Source organism: Schistocerca gregaria, chromosome 2, assembly GCF_023897955.1.
Source record: "Schistocerca gregaria isolate iqSchGreg1 chromosome 2, iqSchGreg1.2, whole genome shotgun sequence".
In the NCBI taxonomy this organism is placed as follows: domain Eukaryota; kingdom Metazoa; phylum Arthropoda; class Insecta; order Orthoptera; family Acrididae; genus Schistocerca; species Schistocerca gregaria.
This window is the reverse complement of record NC_064921.1, coordinates 417,220,917-417,246,823: the sequence shown is the minus strand read 5'-3', so window position 1 is coordinate 417,246,823 and position 25,907 is coordinate 417,220,917. Positions and strand designations below refer to the sequence as shown.

The window sequence follows — 25,907 nt, the reverse complement described above, 5'->3', positions numbered from 1 at the left end:
TTGCGATGAATTGGAAGGAATGCATTGAGAAACTATAAGAAAATGGTTTGGCCAAAAAAGTATTTTGAAAGAGGATAGGAACAAAAAAGTAGGGTTTAGGGACAACAGGTTTTGGTAGCATTTTCTTGGAAATAAATGATGAGGTAAGGTGATGGAAAATAAATAATGAGGTAAGAAATATGTGAACATATAAATACAGAAAGCATGCTTGGATAAGAATTATTTTGGCTGGAGCAAATGTTGAAATAAGAGGGACGATCTATGGAATGAAGTTTTGGGTTGGACTGCAGTACCAAATGTTACACTGAAAACAAACCCTGGCCTTTCCTTTTGTGTTATCCCACTATGTGTTTGTGTGTCCTTGTGTATTTGTTTTCTTCCTGTCTCTGTGTACTCTGATGAGGAATACTGTTATCCTCAAATATAATTAATAATAATGTTATTAAATAATATATATAATTAATATATTATATAATATATATATAATTAATAATATGTCATTTACTTCATAAAGATGTTTAGCCATTATTTGCTCTGTTTTGTTTTAATGCTCACGTGTGGAGTTGATGTTTCAAAAGTTATACTGATCTTTTATGTATTTACTTATGTCATAATTCCTGTAACACTGATGTATATGTTTATTTCTATTCTTTTGTAAAGCCCCTATTACTTCAAATGTTATCTGAATTGTTATGTTCGTTAATGGTGAACTTAGTACCTTTATTGTATTCTTATCTTATAAAATTGTAATTGACACCAGTTCATCAAATTAAGTAACTTGTAAGTTAAATTTCACTGCACACGTTTCTGTTGGTCATAGTATATGGACAATATGTGAAAAGTAGGGACTGATAGTGTTTACACGTGTGTTAATAATTCAGCAAGGGACTGGATAACAGCATTGCTCATTCTAAGGATATTTCAAAAAAAATTTGTGAGTGCGCAAGTGGTGGTTTATGGACTTGCTGTATTCTCCTCAAGACTCTTCGATGGTGATTGTGGACCTGCACAGTCACAATAGATGGCTGCTGGCCATCTCTACAAGGACTACAATGGGTCTGCATCTTTGAGGGCCCACCAATGCCATTATTTCTACAAGGACTCTAGTGGGTCTGCATCTCTGGTGGCCCACTAATACCGTAATCTCTTCTGAGACTACAGTGGGTCTGTTCTGTGATGACATACCTACCAATAGTCTTCAAAACTTCGACTGACTCTGCTGTGGGTTTGCTCTGTTGTGGCCCATTACCTGTCTGCATGTCAAGAGTCAGCACTGGCTGTCTGTTGGAAGGACAACACTACTTCTTCAAGACAGCATGGAAATCCACTACTTCCGTGTGCATTTTCTTTTACTGCTCAGACTTTGAAAAAAAATCTGCAATTTTACTGTGATGAATGATCAGGACTGTCTTTATGAACTGTGAGAAAATTTTAGCTTTTGACCAACATTGTATCAATAAGTGTGTGCATTTTATATCTTTGTTATTGTAATTATGAAAAAATTTTCAAATCTGTATTGGCCACTGTCTGAAACAATTGGTAAAATTTTTTGTGGGTAGCATGGGGGCTATGTAAGTATGCTGTTTAGGTTTTTTTTATTGGTAACGCTCTGTATGAACATCACTGCCTGTGCTGTGTGCAGTCTGTGGCTGGTTGGCATTGTTGTAATACTCGCTATTGTAGCTTTGGGCAGATGGATGTGAACAGCGCGTAGCGTTGCGCAGTTGGAGGTGAGCCACCAGCAGTGGTGGATGTGGGGAGAGAGATGGCGGAGTTTTGAAATTTGTAAGAATGGATGTCATGAACTGCTATATATATTATGACTATTAAGGTAAATACATTGTTTGTTCTGTATTAAAATCTTTGATTCGCTAACTATGCCTATCAGTAGTTAGTGCCTTCTGTAGTTTGAATCTTTTATTTAGCTGGCAGTAGTGGCGCTCGCTGTATTGCAGTAGTTCGAGTAACGAAGATTTTTGGTGAGGTAAGTGACTTGTGAAAGGTATAGGTTAATGTTAGTCAGGGCCATTCTTTCGTAGGGATTTTTGAAAGTCAGAATGCGTTGCGCTAAAAATAATATGTGTCAGTTTAAGCACAGTCACGTATAATTTTTCTATGGGACGTTTCAACCATAATAGGATAAGTAGCTGAACTCAAACGTTTCAGCAGATCTTCATTGTGTTTTTTTTTCCAGTTCAGCCCCTCATCAATGCATACACCTAGAAATTTTGAGTATTCTGCCTTAGCTACCGATTTCTATATTTATTAATGGTGTCATTCCATTTACTGTGTGAAACTGTATATACGGTGTTTTGTCAAAGTTTAATGAGAGCTCATTTGAAGAGAACCACTTAATGATTTTTTGAAAAACATCGTTTACAATTTCATTAGTTAATTCTTGTCTGTTGAGTGTGATAGCTATACTTGTATCATTGGCAAAAAGTACCAGCTTTGGATCTTCGTGAATGTAGTAGTGCTGTAAGCACAGCAGAGATAAGAGGGCTTATGAGGCCATACGTGTGAGCAAGAACTGTTGCTAACTGGCTATTACCCGTGGGACTAAGGGGATGCACAATCCCTCCTTCCATTCATACCACAGCAAAGACGCACACGGCCCAACTGGTGCCGTCAGAGGATCTCTTAGAAGATAGAATGGCGCACCGCGGTCTTCAGAAATGAAAGCAGATTCTGCCTGCATCCAATAAGCTTCTCTTGCCTTGCTGGACGTGTTATCCCAGTACAATAGGAGCTGAACACCTTGGAATGAAAATTTTTGATCGCCCTTTATATAACGTAAATGGATTGGTAAAAGAAGGGAAACCGTTATTTTGAAAGACTTTTCCTTCATTAGACTAAAAAGTATTCTACCTTTTCATAATAATTTTGTCTCATTGTAGCTTGAAAATAATCAGATATACCGCAAGAGTTTAGGCGAGTTTAATTCTGAAAACAAAAAGATACAGGTACAAAACAGGCTAACTGGCCAATGTAATCTACAGATTAGGTAAAAAACACGGTATGGAGGATTATAATTAGCGCAAGATTATGGAACGATTAAACGAAGAACAAAAGCATACAAGCTGTACTTCATCCGGATCAGAATGCTGCGAGGATTAAAAGGGACAACAAATGAATCAGGATTATTACCTATTACGACACCGAACGGCGGAGAGCAATTTCCAGTTTTTACGTAGAACGCGTAACACTAATGAAATAAAACTGGTATACCACAGAGAACACACACAGTCGGAGCCTATCGACATTCAATAACTGAGTTTCGCATGCATTCTGGAGCAAGAAGTGCAATAGTTAAGATGGTCCGTTAAATAAGTGAAACAGTATTGACTAAACCTCAGATGAAGAATAAAATGAAGATATTTCACCCAGAGAAAATTAAAGTGGAGGTCCTAGGTTTGAGTTACAAATTTTGCAACTTTAGAAGTAAGAGAAGACTAAGAACCGACACAGTTGGCGATTACAGTAGTTTTAGCCATACTCACAGTAGCAAGCTAAACCATTTAGGACGTGTCCAACGATTTGCGATGAGACGTCAACAAAAACTATCTGTACACTTGATCATCCAGCACATTATGATTACCTATGTAATAGCCGGTATGTCCACCTTTGACAGGATGACAGCGACGACCCGTTATGGCATGGAAGCGACGAGGCCTTGATAGGTACACGTAATTTCCGGGGAGGGGGGCGATGAGCTCCGACACACGTTCAATCCCATCCCAAATGAGTTCGATGGGGTTCGGATCTGCTAAGCTTGGGGCCATCACATCAATTGGAACTCGCCTCTGTGTTCCTTGGAATACTCCATCACACTCCTGGCTTTGTGACATGGCGCATTATCTTGATGAAAAATATAACTGCCGTCGGGAACCGTAACCGTCATGATGGGTGTACGTCATCCGCAACAAGTGTGAGGCAGTCCTTGGCCACGATGGTGCCCAGCACGAGCTGCACTGGGCCTATGGGTGCTCACGTGAATGCTTCCCAGACCATAGTGGAGCACCGCCAGTTTGTCTCCGTCCCACAGTATTCCGCAGTACAGGTGGCAAGAAACCTGTTCCCCTGGAAGACGATGGATCTGCGCCCTCCCATCAGCATGATGAAGAACGTATCGGGATGCATTAGACCATGCAACACCCTGTCACTGCCCCAACGGCCGGTGCCGATTGTCACGTGCCCATTACGTGGTGTTAACATTGGCACATCCATGGATCGTCGGCTGCGAAGGCCCATCGTTAGGAGTGTTCGGTGCACTGTGTATTCAGGCACGCTTTTATTCTGTCCAGTAGAAATCTCTGATGTTAGTTCCGCCACAGTTCTCCGCCTTTCCTGTCTTACCAGTCTGCCCAGTGTACGACGTTCGACATCTGAAATGAGTGGTGGCCGCCCAACGGATCTGGATGTGGTTTCACCTTGGTTTCGTCACGTGTTGAAGATACCACACTACTACTCGAATACTCAAAAAGTCGTGCACTTTTCTAAATGCTCGTGCCGAGCCTCTGAGCCATCACAATCTGCCCTCGATCAGACTCAGGCAGATTGCACGCTTTTCCCATTCTAAACACGGACAGAGACCTCACTGATACTACGTGGACTGTGAGTGTGTCTAGCAGTCATTCCTCGCCAGGCGATGCTGCTGTCGCATGGACGGATTAATATCGGTAGTAGAGCCTTGGCCATAACGTTTAGGCAGATCAGAACATTATCAGATCAGTGTGTAATTTCCTCTCACTACGAGCCACCTGAGAGAAGAATAAATAAAACGCTTTTATTTAAAATCGGCGAATATCTTAATGTAAGCGTCTGACACTGACAATGACAACATGTACGTTTCCTTAGAGCAGCGTTTTGTCCCATTGTTTCGTATTTTAGGAACAAAGTCGTACTGCAGGTAGGGACGGTTTCTGTTATTCTGTACCGCATATACACGCCATCAAGAATGGTCGTGCCTTATATATCCAAGCACCAAAGGAAATGGTATAGACGTGCGTATTCAAATACAGATATGAAATACGGCGCTGCGGTCGGCGACGTCTAAATAAAACAAGTGTCTAGGGTAGTTCTTAGATATGTTACTGCTGCTACAGTGCCAGGTTATTAAGATTTAAGTGAGTTATAGTAGGTGCACGAGCGATGGAAACAGCATCTTAGAGGTGGCGATCAAGTGGGGATTTTCCGGTACGAGTGTACCGTGAATATCAGGAATCCAGCAAAACATAAATCTCGGACATCACTGTGACCGGAAAAAGATCCTGTAAGCATGAGGCCAACGACGACTGAAGAGAAACGTTCAACGTGACAATGTGCCCTTACACAAATTGCTGCAGATTTCAGTTCTGGCCCTTCAACAAGTGTCAGCGTGGGAACCATTCAGCGGCCTGCCGGAGTGGCCGAATGGTTCTAGGCGCTACAGTCGGGAACCGCGCGACCGCTCCGGTCGCAGGTTCGAATCCTGCCTCCGACACTGAGGTGTGTGATGTCCTTAGGTTAGGTTTAAGTAGTTCTAAGTTCTAGGGGACTAGTGACCTCAGAAGTTAAGTCCCATAGTGCCATTTGAACCATTTTTTAACCATTCAACGAGATATCATCGATATAGGCTTTCGGAACCAAAGGCCAATTTGTGTACCATTGATGGCTACAAGACATAAAACTTTACTCCACGCCTCGGCCCATCAACAACTACATTGGACTGTTGATGAGTGGAAATATGTTGGTGGTCGGACGAGTCTCGTTTCAAATTGCATCGAACGGATGGCCATTTACGGGTATGGAGACAACTTTATGAATCCATGGACCTTGCATGTCAGCAGGGAACTGCTTAAGCTGCTGACGGCTCTGTAATTGTATGGGGCGTGTGCAGTTGCAGTGATATGGAAGCAGCCTGACAGGTGAAACGTGCGTAAGCTTCCTGTCTGATCACCTGCATCCATTCATATCTATTGTGCATTCCCACGTACTTGGGCAATTCCAAAAGGACAATGAGAGACCATACACGTCCAGAATTCCTACAGAGTGGCTCCAGGAACACTCTTCTCAACACTTTCGCTGGCCACCAAACTTCCCAGACAAGTACATTATTGAGCATACCTGGGATGACTTGCAACGTGCTGTTGAAATGGTTGAAATGCCTCTGAGCACTATGGGATTTAATATCTGAGGTCATCAGTTCCCTAGAACTTAGAACTACTGAAGCCTAACTAACCTAAGGACATCACACTCATCCATGCCCGAGGCAGCATTCGAACCTGCGACCGTAGCAGTCGCGCGGCTCCGGACTGAAGCGCCTAGAATCGCTCTGCCACAACGGCCGGCAACGTGCTGTTCAGAAGAGACCACTGCCTCCTCATAATCCTACAGGTTTATGGGGAGCCCTGCGGGATTCATGGTGTCAGTTCTCTCAAGCACTAATTCAGACATTAGTGTAGTCGTATTGCTGCTCTTCTGCACCCGTTAGGCAGGTGTATCAGTTTCTTTGGCTCTTCGGTGTATAATGAACGTGGAAACTTTACTATTACAAAGTTTTCACGTAGAAGTTTGCACATTTAAGTTTCCTGTTGTTTGCAATGGTAAAGACACATCACGTTTGTGTGGATAAATAATTAAGAAACGTTTCTTTAGAAACGTAACCCATGTTTGCCACAAAATGATTAGTGATGACGAACTGTTTTCCAGTCAAATAGCGAAAATTTGTGACCACAGGGGAATAAAATGAACTGTTATTGAATGGTACTCTTCAAAAGCAATGCAAATAAGTTAGTACGCGTGATAAACAGGCCAGTCTAAGCACGCTGAAGGAATAAGGTCTTTAAATACTAGAGATACCGCTAAAGATAAGTCATCAATTGTGCGTCTAAAACCTATTAAACTGTCCATCAAAGTAGAGCTAGAAGTTATGATAAGTTCCCTCTGTTTCATGTTCTCTGAAGACATTGACAGTCATCTGTGGTACTCCTACCCCCGGCCAAGAATCCCAGACGTTATATTAAAGACGAGGCGGAGATTTCATACTCGGCTAGCCTGCACGAAGATCCAAACGTCAATAACAGCTGATTGGTGTGACAAAGCCTACTTAAACTTCGTTGCTAGCTTTTTAACATGAGTCATCATCATCTTCATCGTCATCATGTAAGACTGATTTTGCCTTTCAGCGTTCAGTCTGGAGCATAGCCCCCCTTATAAAATTCCTCCATGATCCCCTATTCAGTGCTAACATTGGTGCCTCTTTTGATGTTAAACCTATTACTTCAAAATCATTCTTAACCGAATCCAGGTACCTTCTCCTTGGTCTGCCCCGACTCCTCCTACCCTCTACTGCTGAACCCATGAGTCTCTTGGGTAACTTTGCTTCTCCCATGCGCGTAACACGACCCCACCATGTAAGCCTGTTCGCCCTGTCTGCTACATCTATAGAGTTCATTCCCAGTTTTCCTTTGATTTCCTTATTGTGGACACCCTCCTGCCACTGTTCCCATCCACTAGTACCTGCAATTATCCTAGCAACTTTCATATCCGTAACCTCAACGTTGTTGATAAGGTAACCTGAATCCACCCAGCTTTCGCTCCCATAGAACAAAGTTGATCGAAAGATTGAACGGTGCACAGATAACTTAGTCTTGGTACTGACTTCCTTCTTGCAGAAGAGAGTAGATCGTAGCTGAGCGCTCACTGCATTAGCTTTGCTACGCCTCGCTTCCACTTCTTTCACTATGTTGCCATCCTGTGAGAATATGCATCTTAAGTACTTGAAACCGTCCACCTGTTCTAACTTTGTTCCTCCTACTTGGCACTCAATCCGTTTATATTTCTTTCACTCTGACATTCCTTTCGTTTTGGAGATGCTAATCTTCATACCGTAGCCCTTACATTTCTGATCTAGCTCTGAAATATTACTTTGGTAAACTTTCAATCGAATCTCCCATCGCCGGCCGTTGGTGGCCGAGTGGTTCTAGGCGCTTCAGTCTGGAACTGCGCGACCGCTACGGTCGCAGGTTCGAATCCTACCTTGGGCATGGATGTGTGTGACGTCCTTAGGTTAGTTAGGTTTATGTAGTTCTAAGTTCTAGGGGACTGATGACCTCAGATGTTAAGTCCCATAGTGCTCAGAGCCATTTGAACCATTTTTTGAATCTGCCATCACAACTAAGTCATCCGCATATGCAAGACTGCTTATTTTGTGTTCACGTAACTTAATCTCACCCAGCCAGTCTATTGTTTTCAACATATGATCCATAAATAATATGAACAACAGTGGAGACAGGTTGCAGCCTTGTCTTACCCCTGAAACTACTCTGAACCATGAACTCAATTTACCGTCAACTCTAACTGCTGCCTGACTATCCATGTAAAGACCTTTAATTGCTTGCAAAAGTTTGCCTCCTGTTCCATAATCTCGTAGAACAGACAATAACTTCCTCCTAGGGACCTGGTCATATGCCTTTTCTAGATCTATAAAGCATAGATACAATTCCCTGTTCCACTCATAACACTTCTCCATTATTTGCCGTAAGCTAAAGATCTGGTCCTGACAACCTCTAAGAGGCCTAAACCCACACCGATTTTCATCCAGTTGGTCCTCAACTAATACTCGCACTTTCCTTTCAACAATACCTGAGAAGATTTTACCCACAACGCTGATTAAAGAGATACTTCTGTAGTTGTTACAATCTTTTCTGTATCCATGTTTAAAGATTTGTGTGATTACTGCTTTTGTCCAGTCTGATAGAACCTGTCCCGACTCCCAGGCCATTTCAGTTATCCTGTGTAGCCATTTAAGACCTGAAATTCCACTGTATTTGATGAGTTCCGACTTAATTTCATCCACTCCAGCTGCTTTACTGCACTGCAATCTATTGACCATTTTCTCCACTTCCTCAAATGTGATTCTGTTTCCATCATCATTCCTATCCCATTCTACCTCGAAATCTGAAACATTACTGATCGCATTTTCACCTACATTGAGCAACTCTTCCAAATATTCCCTCCATCTGCCCAAGGCATTCTCAGGATTCACCACCAGTTTTCCTGACCTGTCCAAAATACTTGTCATTTCCTTCTTACCTCCCTTTCGAAGACTGCTAATTACACTCCAGAATGGTTTTGCAGCAGCTTGACCCATAGTCTCCAACCTGTTTCCAAAGTCTTCCCAAGATTTCTTCTTGGATGCTGCAATTATTTGTTTGGCTTTGTTTATTCCTTCAACATAACTTTCTTTGTCTACCTGAGTTCTACTATGTAGCCATTTTCGATACGCCTTCTTTTTCCTTTTACAGGCTGCCTTGACTGTGTCATTCCACCAAGCTGTTTGCTTCATCCCACTTTTACACACTACTGTTCCAAGACATTGTTTAGCCACTTCTAGCACTGTGTTCCCGTACCTTGTCCATTCCTTTTCCAATGACTGTAATTGACTACATTCAACTAACTGGTATATATCTGAGATCGCTGTTACGTACTTGTGCCTGATTTCCTTATCCTGAAGTTTCTCCACTCTTATCCTCCTACATATGGACCTGACCTCCTGCACTTTCGGGCTCACAGTCCCCTTTTCACTGGAGATTAAATAATGATCAGTGTCATCAAAGAATCCCCAGAATACACGTGTGTCCCTCACAGCCTTCCTGAATTCCTGGTCTGTTATTGTATAGTCAATGACAGATCTGGTTCCCCTGCCTTCCCAAGTACACAAGTGACTGTTCTAATGTTTAAAAAAAGTTTTGTGATTACTAAGCCCATACTGGCACAGAAATCTAAGAGTTGTTACCCGTTCCTGTTGGCCTCCATATCCTCTCCAAATTTACCCATAACCTTTTCATACCCTTCTGTTCGATTTCCAATCCTGGCGTTAAAATCACCCATGAGCAGAAGATGAGTAATGGCACATTTTCTGTCGAGCTTTCCAATATGCGCAATCGTTAAAGCTATCCTACAATGTTTCATCTTTCGTCTAGTTCCTAACAGATTATTACGTCTCTTGTAGGAAGTGTGTCTGAATCAGATTCACCACACTACTCATGAACAATATACTATAATTGCGGTGTCATTCGTGTTTTACACTTCCATTAAAGGTTCATCTTCCCAACATAAAAATATTCTCTTACTGATTATCCTAGTGACTCTAACAATCTTAAATGCTGTTTAGAATTACTTAAAGATTAACATCTAGGACAGAAGTGCAAGCAAGAGGATGGAAGACAGAACCCAGAGAGGCACAAGACACATTCTATCAATCTCAGGAGCCTTGTAGCCGCAGCAATTATCCGAAGCTGCCAAAGCTTCACCGACTCCTATGCAAGACTTCGTGCTTGCGCAGTGCTGCAGTTTGAGGTAGTTTTCTGTCCTATGTTTTTGTTGAACCCTGTAGTTTTGTTTGTTATAATTTTTACTGTCTCGGTTTTTATTTTATTCGTTGTTACTGTTATTTTTGTAAGGTAGTGAGCAATGTTAGAAATAATTTCGTCGAAAATTACGAGTGATAAAATTCGACGTAGTTCTCTTACTCAAGGGATTCCCATTCGAGGTCGAACGAGAGAAATAATATTCGCGTTGCCGTCCCACTTTGCGACTGAAATAACTGCGGCCCGCTGCTGTACATCAACAAGGAAATTGGTGTAGCTGCTGTAGCTTTGAATGTAAACAAAAACACTACAGTGCAGCTTTGCAAGGAAATGGTTTACAATGGAAAGGAACTTTTAAAAAACTTGAGAACTTGAAACTAAAAAAACGTTGTATGGATAGGCAGATCACAGACTCATTTACTGAGGATGCTATTCGCGATCATGTTTATGATTATTATCGCAGAAAGGAAGATTCACACTCAGCAAGTTATTAGTTACCCTTGAAGAGTCTGGTCTTTTCTGATGGAGTTGCACATCGCTATTTACAATTTTACACAACATAGTTCATTGGATATTTCTGTAGCTATGAGCTTTTTATGGAGAGCGAGTCTAAAGCTGCATGGCGATTCTGATTTTTAAGGCAGATAGATCAGTTAGCTTGAAGAGACGTGGACCCATTCTGGCGATCTTGTCAAGCAGGTCTGGAATGAGTGGAAGTGCCTTCCGACAACCAGGACAGGCTTATTCATCATGATGCAAACACAACGCAAGGTTTTCTTCCACACGCTCTTCTCTGGGAAAGCCACCAACAGTTGTTCTAGATAATGCTTCTAACCTTGCCGTTGTTGTTGGTAAGACACCTACTGTGGTGAAGTGAAAGGATGAAATGTTGAGTGACTTCAGCGTCGAGATATGTGACAACGTTTCAAAGCTGGAAATAATTCTCCATAAACCAAAGAGCCCCATGTAAGAGCTGGCAACAACGTATGGGCATAGAATCATTTGGCTGTCACGTCATGACCGTCATGACCAATGATCTCCCTGTTTGCTCGCCTTCCCCGAATCAGCCAACCACCGGCCACCTCATTATTGCCATTTCAATCCAATAGACTTGATATGTCCCCAAATTAACGATTACGTTGCCAGAAATAATTATAAATTTACGCTTTCTACAGGCAAAGCACTCATAAAAGACGCTGTTACAAACGTCGTCACTGGAAATATATGGAGGGACCATAGTAGTTTGTAATAGTTCTGGTAAATAGGGTTGAACAACAGTCAACTAACAATGTCAGTTACAGTGATACTCCTAACATCTGTCAGGGATTGAAGTGTTGTCGGAGAAGTTTTCCCAGTACAACCTAGGAAATTAAGTAGAAAGAATTCTGCTGCTTGGTTAGAGTGCGCACTGCGCACTTCACACTGGTCGACTTTTGCGCATTTTTCTCCGCAGCTTTTACTTGCAGTTACGATAATACACTGTTTTGACACTTGTTTCACGTGGGAGTCTAATTGCCATAATGATTCCTTAGTTATCATAAGCAAAAATCATCATTTGCTTGGAGCGTTGATGGAACTCGTAGAAATTTTTTTGGACGTGAAGAATCTGAAGCTCTCCACTCATTGGATTGTGGTTTCAACTCCGGTTCAAAGCCTCTAGTCCATGTTTCATCAACAGCGGCAATTCGACTTAAGACTCCTTGACTTTCAAGGTTGAATGGCTGTCTGAGCAAGTTTGCAATGTTCAGGCGGTTCTGCTTCTCTTCAACAGTATGCGACCCATCTTGCAGAAATTTTTCTCTTCTTCAAATCTTCTGAGAGCATATGGAATACTGATTTTTGGGGAATTCCGTGACTCCAAAGAGTTCCTCACAAGTCGCACTGCGATCTTCTAGAAGAGCATTGCCACACAAGTTTCACACTTCGTTCATCTGTCGACTTCTTTATCTTCCAGGTGTTGGATTATCGTCTATGCTCATACTACCACCACGAAAACGATTAATACAGAGTGAAACTGTGCTACGGTCCACAGTAAACTCATCGCAAACTTCGCTTAACACACTGAGAATTTCTGTCGGGTTTTTGCAGCGTAAAGTTTCGATCTTAATGTACAACCTCTGGTCTTCAACACGCTCAGTACTTGAGACCGCTGCAGGGCCTATTTCTACCTCTCGCCAATTTTAAGAGTACACAACGAAAAAACGAAAACACGTGCTTCTACCTCCTGTCGACTACAACTAAGGTAATTTTGATTGTTGTTGCATCAACAGTCCACAATAATACCAATAATACCAATTATTTATGAAATATACCCGTATTTAAATTTAAAAGTATTTCACTCGAGGAAATCTTGTTCAAATGGTTCAAATGGCTCTAAGCACTGTGGGACTTCACATCTGAGGTCATCAGTCCCATAGACTTAGAAGTACTTAAACCTTACTAACCTAAGGACATCATACACATTCACTGCCGAGGCAGTATTCGAACCTGCGACCGTAGCAGCAGCGCCGTTCCGGACTGAAACGCCCAGAACCACTCGGCGGAAATCTTGTCAGTAGTGTGTCTGTTACATTATTACTCTACTACACACCGATAACTAGTGAAATCAAACTTAGTAAATTATGAAAAATCATTTACAAGTTAAATACATTTTGGAACAGGACCTACTGAAAACTGAGATATATCCGTTTTCAAGAAAGGTAAAACTGCTAAAAAATCAAAGAAACTCAGTTAATTTACACATTCTCCATTGTACACCTTCTTCTGTTTCAAAGGACACATTACATAACTAGTTTTAGAAACGTATAGAATTTCGCTCACCATAAAATTCTTTCTGTAACTGAACGATTAACAGTCTCTTCTAGGCAACTTCAGTATATTATACAGCACATAATGTGTAGGTATGAAAAATTTACAAACACTGCACAAAACAAAAATAGTAGAAAAAACCGGAAACAGCTCACGGCGGTCTCTGGTGCGTGTTCCTTCATGTAATACTACAATCATTCACTAAATTGAGACGATGCTCAGGAAACATATGTTATTATGTACACTACACATTGATGTGGCGAAAGTCATGGGATGACCCGGTGCACATATACAGATAGCGTTCTTATCGCGTACACAAGTTATAAGAGATCAGTGCATTGGCGGAGCTGTCATTTGTACTCAGGTGATTCATGTCTGAAGGTTTCCGACGTTATTATGGCCGCAGGAATGGAATTATCAGACTTCGAACGCGGAATGGTAGTGGAGCTACAGGCATAGGACTGTTCATTTCGAAAATCGATCCACAGTGTCAAAAGTGAACCGAGAATACCGAATTTCAGGCATTACCGCTCACAACGGACAACGCAGTAGCCGACGCCTTCATTTAACGACCGAGAGCAGCGCCGTTTGTGTAAAGTTGTCAGGGCCAACAGAAAACAAACACTGCGTTAAATAACTCCATAAATTAATGTGAGACCTAACGTATCCGTTAGGACAGTGCATTGACCAGGCAATGGAAGCAGACGACCGACGCGAGTGCGTTTGCTAACAGCACGTCGTCGCTTGTAGCGCCTCTTCTGGGCTCCTGACCATGTCGGTTGGACCGTAGACGACTGGAAAACCGTGGCCTGATGAGATGAGTCCCGATCTCAGTTGGTAAGAGCTGATGGTGGGATTCGAATGTGGCATTAAGAGCTCATGGTACAATTCGAATATGGAACAGTCCCCACAATGTCACGAACCCAAGTTGTCAACAAGGCAGTGTGCAAGCTAATGGTAGCTCCATAATGGCGTGGGCTGCGTTTACTTGGAATGGATTGGATCCTCTGATCAAACTGAACATATCATTAACTGGAAATGGCTATGTTCGGCTACTTGGACACAGTTTGCAGCCATTCATGGACTTCATGTTCCCAAACAACGATGGAATTTTTATGGATGAGAGTGTGAATTGTCACCGGGTCACAGTTCTTCGCGACTGGATTGAACAACGTTCTGGAGTCAATAGTTTGGCCACCCAGATCGCCCGATATGAATACTATCGAACATTTATGAGACATAATCGAGAGGTCAGTTTGTGCACAAAATACTTCGCCGGCAATACTTTCTGAATTATGGACGACTGTAGGGGCAGCAGGGCTCAATATTTCTGCAAGGAACGTCCAACGACTCGTTGCGTCCTTGGGACGTTGAGCTGCAGCACTGGGCTCTGCAAAAGGAGGTCCAACGCGATATTAGGAGGTATACCATGACTTCTGTCACTAATTGTATGCACCTACATTATACTGAACTCAGAGTCATATATAACTGAAATGACTTCTCGTTGAAAACTGTCACACATTTCCAGTTTGGAGTACATTTCTTCCTGTAATATATTCACCTTACTGCAATAACAAAAATGTTTGCTTCACATAGGCAATTCGGTTCGTTATCAGAAAATGCACTACTGGCCATTAAAATTGCTACACCACGAAGATGACGTGCCACAGACACGAAATTTAACCGACTGGAAGAAGATGCTGTGATATGCAAACGATTAGCTTTTCAGAGCATTCACACAAGGTTGGCGTCGGTGGCGACACCTACAACGCGCTGACGTGAGGAAAGTTTCCAACCGATTTCTCATACACAGACAACAGTTGACCGGCGTTACCGGGTGAAACGTTGTTGTGATGCCTCGTGTAAGGAGGAGAAATGCGTACCATCACGTTTCCGACTTTGATAAAGATCTGATTGTATCCTGTTGCGATTACGGTTTATCATATCGCGACATTTCTGCTCGCGTTGGTCGAGATCCGTTGACTGTTAGCAGAATATGGAATGGGTGGGTTCAAGACGGTAATACGGAACGCAGTGCTGGATCCCAACTGCCTGGTATAACTAGAAGTCGAGATGACAGGCATCTTATCCGCATGGCTCTAACGGATCGTGCTGCCACGTCTCGATCCCTGAGTCAATAGATGGGGACGTTTGCAAGCCAACAACCATCTGCACGAACAGTTCGACGACGTTTGTGGCAGCATGGACTATCAGCTCGGAGACCATGGCTGCGGTTATCCATGACGCTGCATCACAGACAGGAGCACGAATGGCGAAACGTCATTTTTTCGAATGATCCAGGTTCTGTTTACAGCAGGATGATGGTCACATCTGTGTTTGGCGACATCGCGGTGAACGCACATTGGAAGCGTGTGTTCGTCATCGCTATACCGACGTATCACCCGGCGTGATGGTGTGGGGTGCCACTGGTTACACGTCTCGGTCACCTCGTATTCACACTGACGGCTTTTGGACGGTACATTTAAGATGTGTTACGACCCGTGGCTCTACCTTTCATTCGATCCCTGCGAAACCCTACATTTCATGAGGATAATGAACGACCGCATGTTGCAGGTCCTGTACGGGCCTTTCTGGATACAGAAAATGTTCGACTGCTGCCCTGGCTAGCACATTCTCCAGATCTCACACCAATTGAAAACGTCTGGTCAATGGTGGCCGAGCAGCTGGTTCGTTACAATTAGCCAACGATGAACTGTGGTATCGTGTTGAAGCTGCATGGGCAGCTGTACTCGTACACGCGTGTGCTCCTGACGGGGCATGGTATCTCTCATCAGTACCACGATCTTGGAGAAGATCGTTGATGAATGTTAACCTATCCATCCGTCCATCCACATGGCAACTCTGCACCGCATCTCCGTGTATTCTTGCGGAACTGTCGTTTCTAAAGTAGTTTTGAAAGGAGAGTAACTGATTTATTATCCTTTCTGAATGTTCAGTTTTTCAAATGACAGGTTTCATTACAAGGGTGCGCCATCAAATTACCAGTAAATTTACATCCTACGTCACATTTTTGTTATGTGATGCATTATGAAAATGTGTCGATGATTGAAAGATAGACTTTTTTAATCGATATTTAAATCCGAGGATGTTTCATACTGCAGAGAAACCGACTATTTAAAAATTAATGCAATCAAGACTGATAATAGCTATGTTTAAAAACCAGTGATTGCGTGTTTGTTCTCCACGACATTACAACCATTTTTGCAGAGTGTAGTTGCATATATCTTTTTCACACACACACACACACACACACACACACACACACAGTGGCTCATAGGTTTTATTTACGCATCAACATGCAGAGACCTGCGGTACCTTTGAAGGATTCTTTTATTGTTTATTTTGACGTTTACGTAACCCTCTTAAAACAAATACCTTATTAAATTCAGTACAAACTTCATGCAAGCAAATTACGAATCTTACTCACTCAAAATTTACACTGACATTGAATTTCAGTACTAAAGTTTCAAATAAAGAAGACTTCCATAATTTTTCCGCATATGACTCTCGTGACTTTAATAAATCAAATTTCTTGCTCATATTAGTACACCATTAGGTTTATGATTATAAGTGCACGACCCGACCTACAAATTGAAGCCTTACCAGTTCTGATGTTTTTTTAAAAGGTACGTCAGATAATTAGCAGGGAAAATTGTAGCTACAATTACTAGAACGAAAATTACCATTAGCTATTTGACAGGTAAAATTCTGTCACAGGAAGAACTTAAACACCTGATAATCTGTGGTACTAACTGCTTCACTCTTCATACCCATTTACGAGAAACAGTTATTCGTAGTGGCGTGTCTCCACTTGCTTCTGTCACCCTGAATCTTCAAACACCATCCACCCGACACCCACTCCTTTCCCCAAGAAAATCTCTGATCGACACCCTCCAACACTACCAGTAAACTTCATTCACTACGTGTAATCAGACTATCCCTGTCGGCTTCCTCCCTCTGCTTTCTTTGGCAATACACCTTATGCATCTGTACCTAGGAATTCAATGTTTCTCTGTACGGTCACCACTGAGTGCTCGACACTCACCTATCTATGAAGTCAATAGGTGGTTCGGGAGACCTCTTCTATGTGTCCCACAACCTGCTCCGGTAGCCGAGGTTCCTAACGCACGTCGGTTGGAATATCACTTGATTCACAGATAGCAAGTACAAAAGCGATTGAAGAATTTTTCGTGTCATTTACTATTTCATTTACTGCGATAGTATAGAGATACAGAGATGATTGTATAATAATGATAAACAATGCATATTCCTGAAATGTACAGGATTAAGCTCCATATGTCTCTACAGTGCCTCTTAAGAGAGGACATTCAACCATTATAATGACGGTTCGTCCGATGAAAGAGGACGGTAAGCTCGGTGGGACCTTTGGTTTTATGCAAGTGTCCACAGCAAGATTCACTCTCCCCCTTTATTTCATACCATACACAGCCACAACACAATAAATCATTGCACAAGTAGTCTTGACTCATCAACATCACGTTTCCTAAGAGATGCGAGAAAGGCAATGGAAAAGTGCTTTCACTGAAACCTTGTAGAGAACACCAATTCCAGATTTCATGATTGTTAAGAACAGTCATGCATGTGCAGAACTCATCTGAATGTCTGTCACGTTAATCTCGGTTCCATCACCTAAGTTAATATTTTCTCTCCCATATCATGGTAAGTAACAGGTTCCAAGTAAATATACCCCTTGATGTGGCTAGTGTCACACACAACAAAGCGGTAATGAATGACGATATAACATTGTATGTAGGCCGAACAATATTCTTAAGTCCCTAAGAAGACTGTAACAACAGAAATAAAGCTGTGAGGCCGGATCGTCAGTTGGACATGGTTATCACAACCGGCAGAGCATTTTCTGACGAAAGGCAACGTTGCCAAGTTTAAGCCCTGATCCGGCACACAATTTCATTCTGCCAGGAGGTTTCAGTCGGTGAGTATTTGCATGATAATTTGTAATCTCGGTGTTCCACCAACTGCTTTATCATATTTAAATATTGTTTCTGTACATGTTTCGTATAGACTCCCATGTTTCTTTATGCACATACTGTTTGGCTGCACGGTTCACGATAAATCGTAGAAAAAGCGATCGGGAGGTTCAGCAGAAGAATCCTCATGAAATTTAATGTAAAAAGGCAGTAGCTCCCAAAACCCTCGCTCGAGCGAAACCTGAGTATTGCTGTTGAATCTGTGACCTTTAACAGGTAGTATTGACAGAGGAAATACACAAGGCCGAAACAAGGGCTGCTGGAATAGTGCACAATTACATCTACATACATACTCTGCAAATCACTGTGAAGTGCATGGCAGAGGGTTCTTTGTATAGGACCACAAGATTTCTGTCCGCACTAATCGCGCAAATTGACTGCTTAAATGCTTCTGCGCGCACTGTAATTACTCTAATGGAACGGATTCGTTTTTGTAGCGCGAAAGCGTCACGGAGAAGCTCATCCACACCTAGTGGCAAACGCTGCAAGAGGGGCCTAACACATTATGACTTTAATATAATTCTAATAGCATACGTTCCTAGAGGAAGCGACTAATACATTGCTGTCTTCTGAATCACTCACTAAAAGGCACTGGAGGTAAGTTATAGAGACGCAACTTTATAATACTAACAGTCTTTCTTTGGTTCAAATGGCCCTGAGCACTATGAGACTTAACATCTCAGTCCCCTAGAACTTAATAATATAATTCTAATAGCATACGTTCCTAGAGGAAGCGACTAATACATTGCTGTCTTCTGAATCACTCACTAAAAGGCACTGGAGGTAAGTTATAGAGACGCAACTTTATAATACTAACAGTCTTTCTTTGGTTCAAATGGCCCTGAGCACTATGGGACTAAACATCTCAGTCCCCTAGAACTTAGAACTACTTAAACCTAGGACATCACACAACACCCAGTCACCACGAGGAAGAGAAAATCCCTGACCCCGCCGGGAATCGAACCCGGGAAGGTCTTTCTTTCCGTGAATCATTCGCTTCCGAAACTTGGAAGGGGATCTGAGGTGGTGCAAGCAGCACCCTCCTCCAAGCACGGTCAGGTGTCTGAGTATTTATGTAGATGTGCATATCTGCAGTGACTGCGAGTATAATTCGCGAATCGTTGGACTGATGTAAGGGCCTCATAAGGATATATCTTATTTTTGAGGTCCACATGAATAGCTGCTGATAAAAAGGAAGTGGCTACAGAGATTTCAATGTTAACAAAATATGTTACTAATCAGAGCAAAAATTATGGGTGCTGTTGACAGTGCTACGTAAATAAGCAGATAAGTTCTGAGATAAATGCACAAGAAACTTATAAATGTTCAACATGTAGCCATATTTATAAATTAATTTGCGATGTCAATGCAAAATGACTCGTTCCACATCACCACGACTTATCGCGCAAATGATCCATGGAAACAGAAACTAAGTAACAAAAATAGTTCACAAACACGAAAGCTGATGTTGCTATCACATTTTTGCATGAAAAAAGCAGTGCTTATTACTACATTTTCAAACTAATTAAGAATGCACTCACACATATTTCAATTATTATTTTAACGTTACGAAACAGAGGATATATAACAATTCAGAAGCTTGTAGTAACTAATTGGCAGTCTAATTAAACTTCCCCACCTATATGTTATCTCTTTTCTTGAAGAATGGAATCGCATTGTTCCTCAGAGGTATTTTTATGAGTATGAAAAATAATTTCAGAGTATTCGGGATAACTGCAATTAAGAACAGAGGCAAACTTCAAATTACTGACATTACTAAAAATGAAACGGAAAATTATTCGAAATGACTGAAGTGTTCGGTCGTTTACGTCTAACAGGAACTGAAAGCTTGTAAACATATTTTTGAGCATAACTGAAGTGGCGTTTAAACTTCATTTATCCACGCTCAAATTTCTGCATTAGTAACCTTCCTAAGCAAAGTTCCCAGTTGTGGTATAGCTATAGCGTCTTTTACTAGTAATCAAAAAGTCCTGTGTCGTGGCTTCTAATCCAGCTACTGCTTAAATCGTGAATAAAATTTACTTGCAATTTCGGTCGAAAACTCCGGTAAAAGAAGGCGTTGTCACGCTCATAACAGTATTATCAAAGAGGGCGGAGGAGAGGGCAAAATAGAGGTCAGAGATTCAGGGAAACCTCTTTCCCTTCGAGTGGGAAACTGTCTTAAAGGCCAAGAATCAGCAGCTATCACGACATGAGGATGCGGAAGGCATTGTAAAGCACGGAATTAAAGACACGTAATATGTATGCAAAGGACTTGTGACTTGTAATTGGAAAAAAAGTGTCTTGTTGACCACTCCACTGTTATAAGGTTATGAAGTATAGCCCCCATTCGTATCTCCCGAATTTCCAACGCGAAGATGAGAATGAGAAAAACAGTAAATTACCAACGAAAAGAAAACCATTTTTAAGAGATCATTTTTGTGCCAAAAACTGTATTATTTTATTTGCTCTCTACTGGTTTCGGTACTGGCTACCACATTCACCTCAATTGGTCAAACATACATCTCTGCCAAATACGGCAATTCAAGTACAATTGTTCCATTGAATTTCCACTGTAGTAGATTTGCACAATCGAAGAGTTACGACGTAAAAACACTTGATCTTAACATCAAATAACCACCACAAGCTCAATCACAGTTTGATCTATACAGGAAGAAATTATACGTTCTACGATTAAATAAGGTATAAGAGATGGTTAATATTCCTTCAGCGCTTCTAAAAATCATTGGGGGGAAGTGGCAATCAAAATACTTACAAATTGATGTGTAGAACTTCTTACACTTTCGGGAAAAAATCAACCACTCTGTTCCAAAGAGAGCAAGGGTTGATAAATGCGAGAACTATCGCACAATTGAAATAACGGTTCATGCATCCCAATTGCTTACAAAAATTAAATACAGAAGGATGGGAAAAAGAAATCTGTAACTGATAAATAGCGATACTTTGGCTTTTGGGAAGGCGATTCCGACGCAGCTCTTGATAATGGAACCAAATCAAGAAAAATCAACTTCCTTTCACAGCAGTTCTAGGCCTAGAAGAACCGTTCACCAAAGTGAAATAGTGAGAGATGTGCAAAAATCTGAGAGATAAGTAAGTTGCAGGAGAAGGCGGGTAATATATAATGTCTACAGAAGCCAAAAGGGAACCAAGCACTTGGATTAAAAAGTGTTTAAGACTGAGATGCAGTCTTTGGCTCCTACTGTTCAGACTATACGTCGAAGAAGTAATGAAATAAAAGGACAGTTCAAGTGTGGGATTAAAATTCAGGATCAAAGTATATTAATGATAAGATTCAATGATGAAATTGCTATCCCCAGTGATAGAGATTTACAAGGGATACTGAAGCCAATCAATAGTCTGACTATATGGAATGAGAGTAAACCGAATGAAGACGAAAATAGTGAGGAGCAGTAGAAATGAGAGTAACGATTAACTTAATCTCAAAAATGTTAGCCAACTAAGTACATGAAATTAAGATATTTTTCTGCCTCGACGCAAAATAACACATGATGGACGACGCGAGAAGGACAGAAAAAGGAACTAGAGTAAGTGGAGAGGAAATTCTTGGCCAAAATAAGTCTGCTAGTAATAAGTACATACCTTAATTTGAGGAAGAAAATTCTTGGAATTTACGTTGTACGGCAGTGAGTCACGGACTGTGAGAAGATCTGAAAATCGAAGCTTCCAAATGTGGCGTTGTAGAATGATATTAAAAGTTAAGTGGACTGATAAAGAATGAACAAAAACATATGGAAGCAAATCACAAGATGGAATTACAGAATGACAAGACATATGTTAAAACAACAGGGACTAGCTTCCGTGGTGTCAGAGGGAGCCGCAGAGGGTAGAAACTATAGGGCAAGACAGAGACTGGAATACATCCAACAAATAATTGAGGATGCAGAGTGCAAGTACCACTCTGATGGCTCTGCGCACTATGGTACTAAACATCTGTGGTCATCAGTCCTCTAGAACTTAGAACTACTTAAACCTAACTAACCTAAGGACATCAAACACATCCATGGCTGAGGCAGGATTCGAACCTACCACTTTGAGATGAAAATGATGGCTCAAGGAATGTTCTCATGGAGGACTGGTGATAAACGAAAAAAACCAGGATGAAATTTTAAAAAGCGAAAGGTTTTACGCAAGCTGTCGCTCATGGTAACGGGCAGCAAGAAAATGCGTAAATTATTTTTACTGAAAGTTACGTAATTCGTCTGGTGACATTAATGTGAAAGCAATTACCAGATACTAACGGAAAGCCCATACGATTTGCAATACAACTTAACGTATATGCAAAGCATTGGTTAAATAAAGATATTAACATGAAACGAATACATTTTAATAATACGTTTTAAACGAAACAAGTTTTTTTGCTGGCAAATATCTCGAATGCGGAAAATGAAACAATATCTATACGAAGGCGAAGTTCTGAAACCAATGTTTCATTCAATATTATTCATACATGTATTGTGCCTTAACTTCTCGACCGGAGACACAACGTGAACTGTACAAGAGACCATAGCCATAAATCAACAGATATCTCTCCAAACGCTGTGGCGCATGAATTTACCAATCTGTTTGCCACTCGTAGTAAATATTGCTTGCTGTACATAAATAGCAAAATAGAACACAGTTTATTCAAAAATTACCTAAATTTTCTGTAACACCTATGCAACCGAAGTCATAGGTTGTAACGATATTAGTTACGTATGTTCGTGGTCTTTTTCTTAACATTTTGTAAAGAAGAGCATTTCATAAGTGCCAGTGAAAGCAAAATGTGACGGCTGCAACTGACTTCATTTGTACACTAACACAGACATATAACTCTGACGGTAGCGATACAAGAATAGTTGAGTCAGCATGAACATATTATTCTGGCAAAATTTTGTTAACAAACACGTTATTTGGCTTGACTGAAAATGGTCTATACCTCCACGTAATTATTCTCATTATCAAAGCCAGAAGTTGTGACGGTTCAACTGCATATGCTGCAATGAAATTTGATTCGTAATCATGTACCGCTTGTACGAAAAATTGGTGACAGAATGTTATTTACTTAAATTATAATCCTTTCAGTATCATTCACAAAATATTACTATGTGCTACTAATTGAACATGACATAAAATAGATTTGGTGATTGTGGCTATAACAAATGACTACTGTTATCAGTGTAAGTAATATTTTTATTCGCACAAGAAAATTAAACAGAGCCTTCATGAAATACTTCATCTACCTATCTATTGCATAAACGACAGTCATGTTCGTAAAAGGGGGTGATTTTTATTCTACTATACATAAGAGTTATTTTTCGTGTCATCCTCATACTAGTACATTGAATGTTATTTATATTTTTCTCCTTGATAGACGGTTCAGGCAGTTTTCTAAGCCTCTTTTCGGGAGACCTCTTTCGAGTTTTCCCAGTTTAGAGATTTCAGTATTTCTGGCAACGTCTCTTTCCTCTTTTCTCTTCCCGACCCTTGATAGTCCGATCTAGTATGGATCCAACGTAACAGGGTGGTAATCCCGTATGGGAGGTATACGCTTATTGAATGTAATCTGTCTTGTACACAAAAGATAGTTTCCCAGTATCTTACCTGAGATACGCAAGGTGCACAGTTATTACAAGGTGGTATCTGAGGTAGATTCGCAGTAAACTCTCTGTTATATCTGGAGCTAGGCCTATATTTCATTTCATTTCGGACCTCCATACATATTTATTTGCACGTACTTATATAACATCACCTGCTCATTAGTTATGTATTGCATTTCTACAATTCGTGAAGTTATCAATTTTACATTTGCTAAGATTAAGAGATGGTTGTTAGTATTTCCATCACGCTGGTGCTTCATGAGGATGAGACTGAGTAATGTCACAATTTCAACATTTTGCATGTATTTTATCAGTAATCTTGAATCTAACACTCTCTATTAATTCATTAATTTATGGTAATGATACTCACACGAGTTACTGCGATAAATCTGAAATTGCTTCCATGTTTATGGATGACTCCGCAACGAGTTTCACTCTGGCTGTCAAGGCACGTTCTGTTTTGCAACAAGCCTAATGTTATATAGAAGTCAGTGTATTTCTCTATGGTGGTACTGAACCCCAGATATAGGAGAATCTAATCCACCTTTTTAACACTGTAATGGGCTCTTAGGATGTGTGAACAGACAGCGTGCGTGGTTCAAAAAAGTTCGATATTTTCGTGTATAATATCACAGGCTTTACAAAAGGTACTTTAATGTTACAGATATAACTATTTGAATAGGAAGTGGTCAGCAGCTATTAAATATTTTTAAATGTAACAATATGCATCACACCCATAATCACACAGAATAATCTTCATTACACAGTCAGTTTCAGTCTGAAAGCGGCCACTTCACGTTTGCATGAAAACACAGCGTACTTAATTGATCTCTACAAGTTTAATGAATCACTTCATAAATGTGAAAGGAACTGGCCATGCATTTGGTGAGCAATATCCATCCACGTTATTAACACCGACTGATGTACAACGTGTTGTGAATTGTTCGAAGCGCTAACAGCCAGTTTTATGTCTCAATTAAGTTGTCATTGCTACTCAAATACATGATCAGTTCAGTTCATATTCGTGTGAACAACGCAGGAAGATGTGTGACGTAACAAAGATAACGAGTATTGTTGTAAACATCTCCTCCCCTTCTCCCAACTACTTAATATTTGCAACTCTGAATGACCGAGCTACATGACAGCAATCACTAGTGAATATTAAAGTCATGCACGTTGGAGCGTTTGGGCACTAGTAGAACACTCTCTGAATGAGTTAAAAGCTTTGTCTGTAGGCTGGGAAAAATGCTTGTCAATAAAGGTGAATCCTATTTTTGTCTTTAGCCTCCACGAACAAAAAAGCAATCGAATAAACTCGTAAGTCCTCCATCGTCCGCTTTCATCAAGATGGTCGAGTTCAGACAAACCGGCTATGTAGTAAAAATTAAATCTGCTACGAAATACTATTACTATACTCAAAAGATAGATCCATTCTATTAGACCTCACAACACATTCTAGAGTCGATGGTAAGCGATATCAGCAACACGTTAGTTCTTTTAGGCAGCACCGAATCCACCAGACGCAGCCGGAGGTGGATTGGCGTCGTAGAAGTACCTTGTAACATGGAAAAAACTCGCGTACTCACCGGCCGACAGAGCGGTGCTCGTCCACGCAAACGAGTGCTGCCACCACCTGTCGCTTCGCGTCCCCTCTGGCACCTCCTGCGTCGCCAGCCAACGCGCCGGCCGGCCTATGGTCGGACACTGTGGGCGCCTGAAAGACGACGACCCGCGTAGCTCGGCAGCCCGGGCTCGCGAAGGCAGTGGCGACGGCGGCGGCGGCGACTTCGACGGCGACGGCGCAGCGGCCGAGCACGGGCGGAAGCAGCGGCGCGCCCAGCCACACTGGCCGTGGAGCCCAGTCGCCGCCACCTGGAGCCGGGCACTGCGCATGCGCGCTCCACGGCCTAGTGCTCCGACGGTAAATGTTAATGCGCGCTGCCGGAAAGCGTCCTCGGGGGACCGCACTACAACACGGATCACCGGTCAAGCAGTCCACCGGGTAATTGCGCACTTCGAGCAGCACCCTCTGTGTGCGAGGAAGAGTCTGCAAATAACCTTAAAAGTTTGCCGCACAAATTTCACCACGTACTTTTCTT

At 41.5% G+C, this 25,907-nt stretch overlaps 1 protein-coding gene across 1 annotated transcript in view; it reads right to left on the bottom strand.

Moving 5' to 3' along the window:
• Nucleotides 1–25,655, bottom strand: part of LOC126323748 (uncharacterized) — a 690,513-nt gene extending 664,858 nt beyond the window's left edge. The window contains exon 1 of the mRNA XM_049994749.1: nucleotides 25,395–25,655. The gene's annotated coding sequence lies outside the window, so the exon portion shown is untranslated. The remainder of the gene's footprint in view (nucleotides 1–25,394) is intronic.
• Nucleotides 25,656–25,907: the final 252 nt, after the last annotated feature.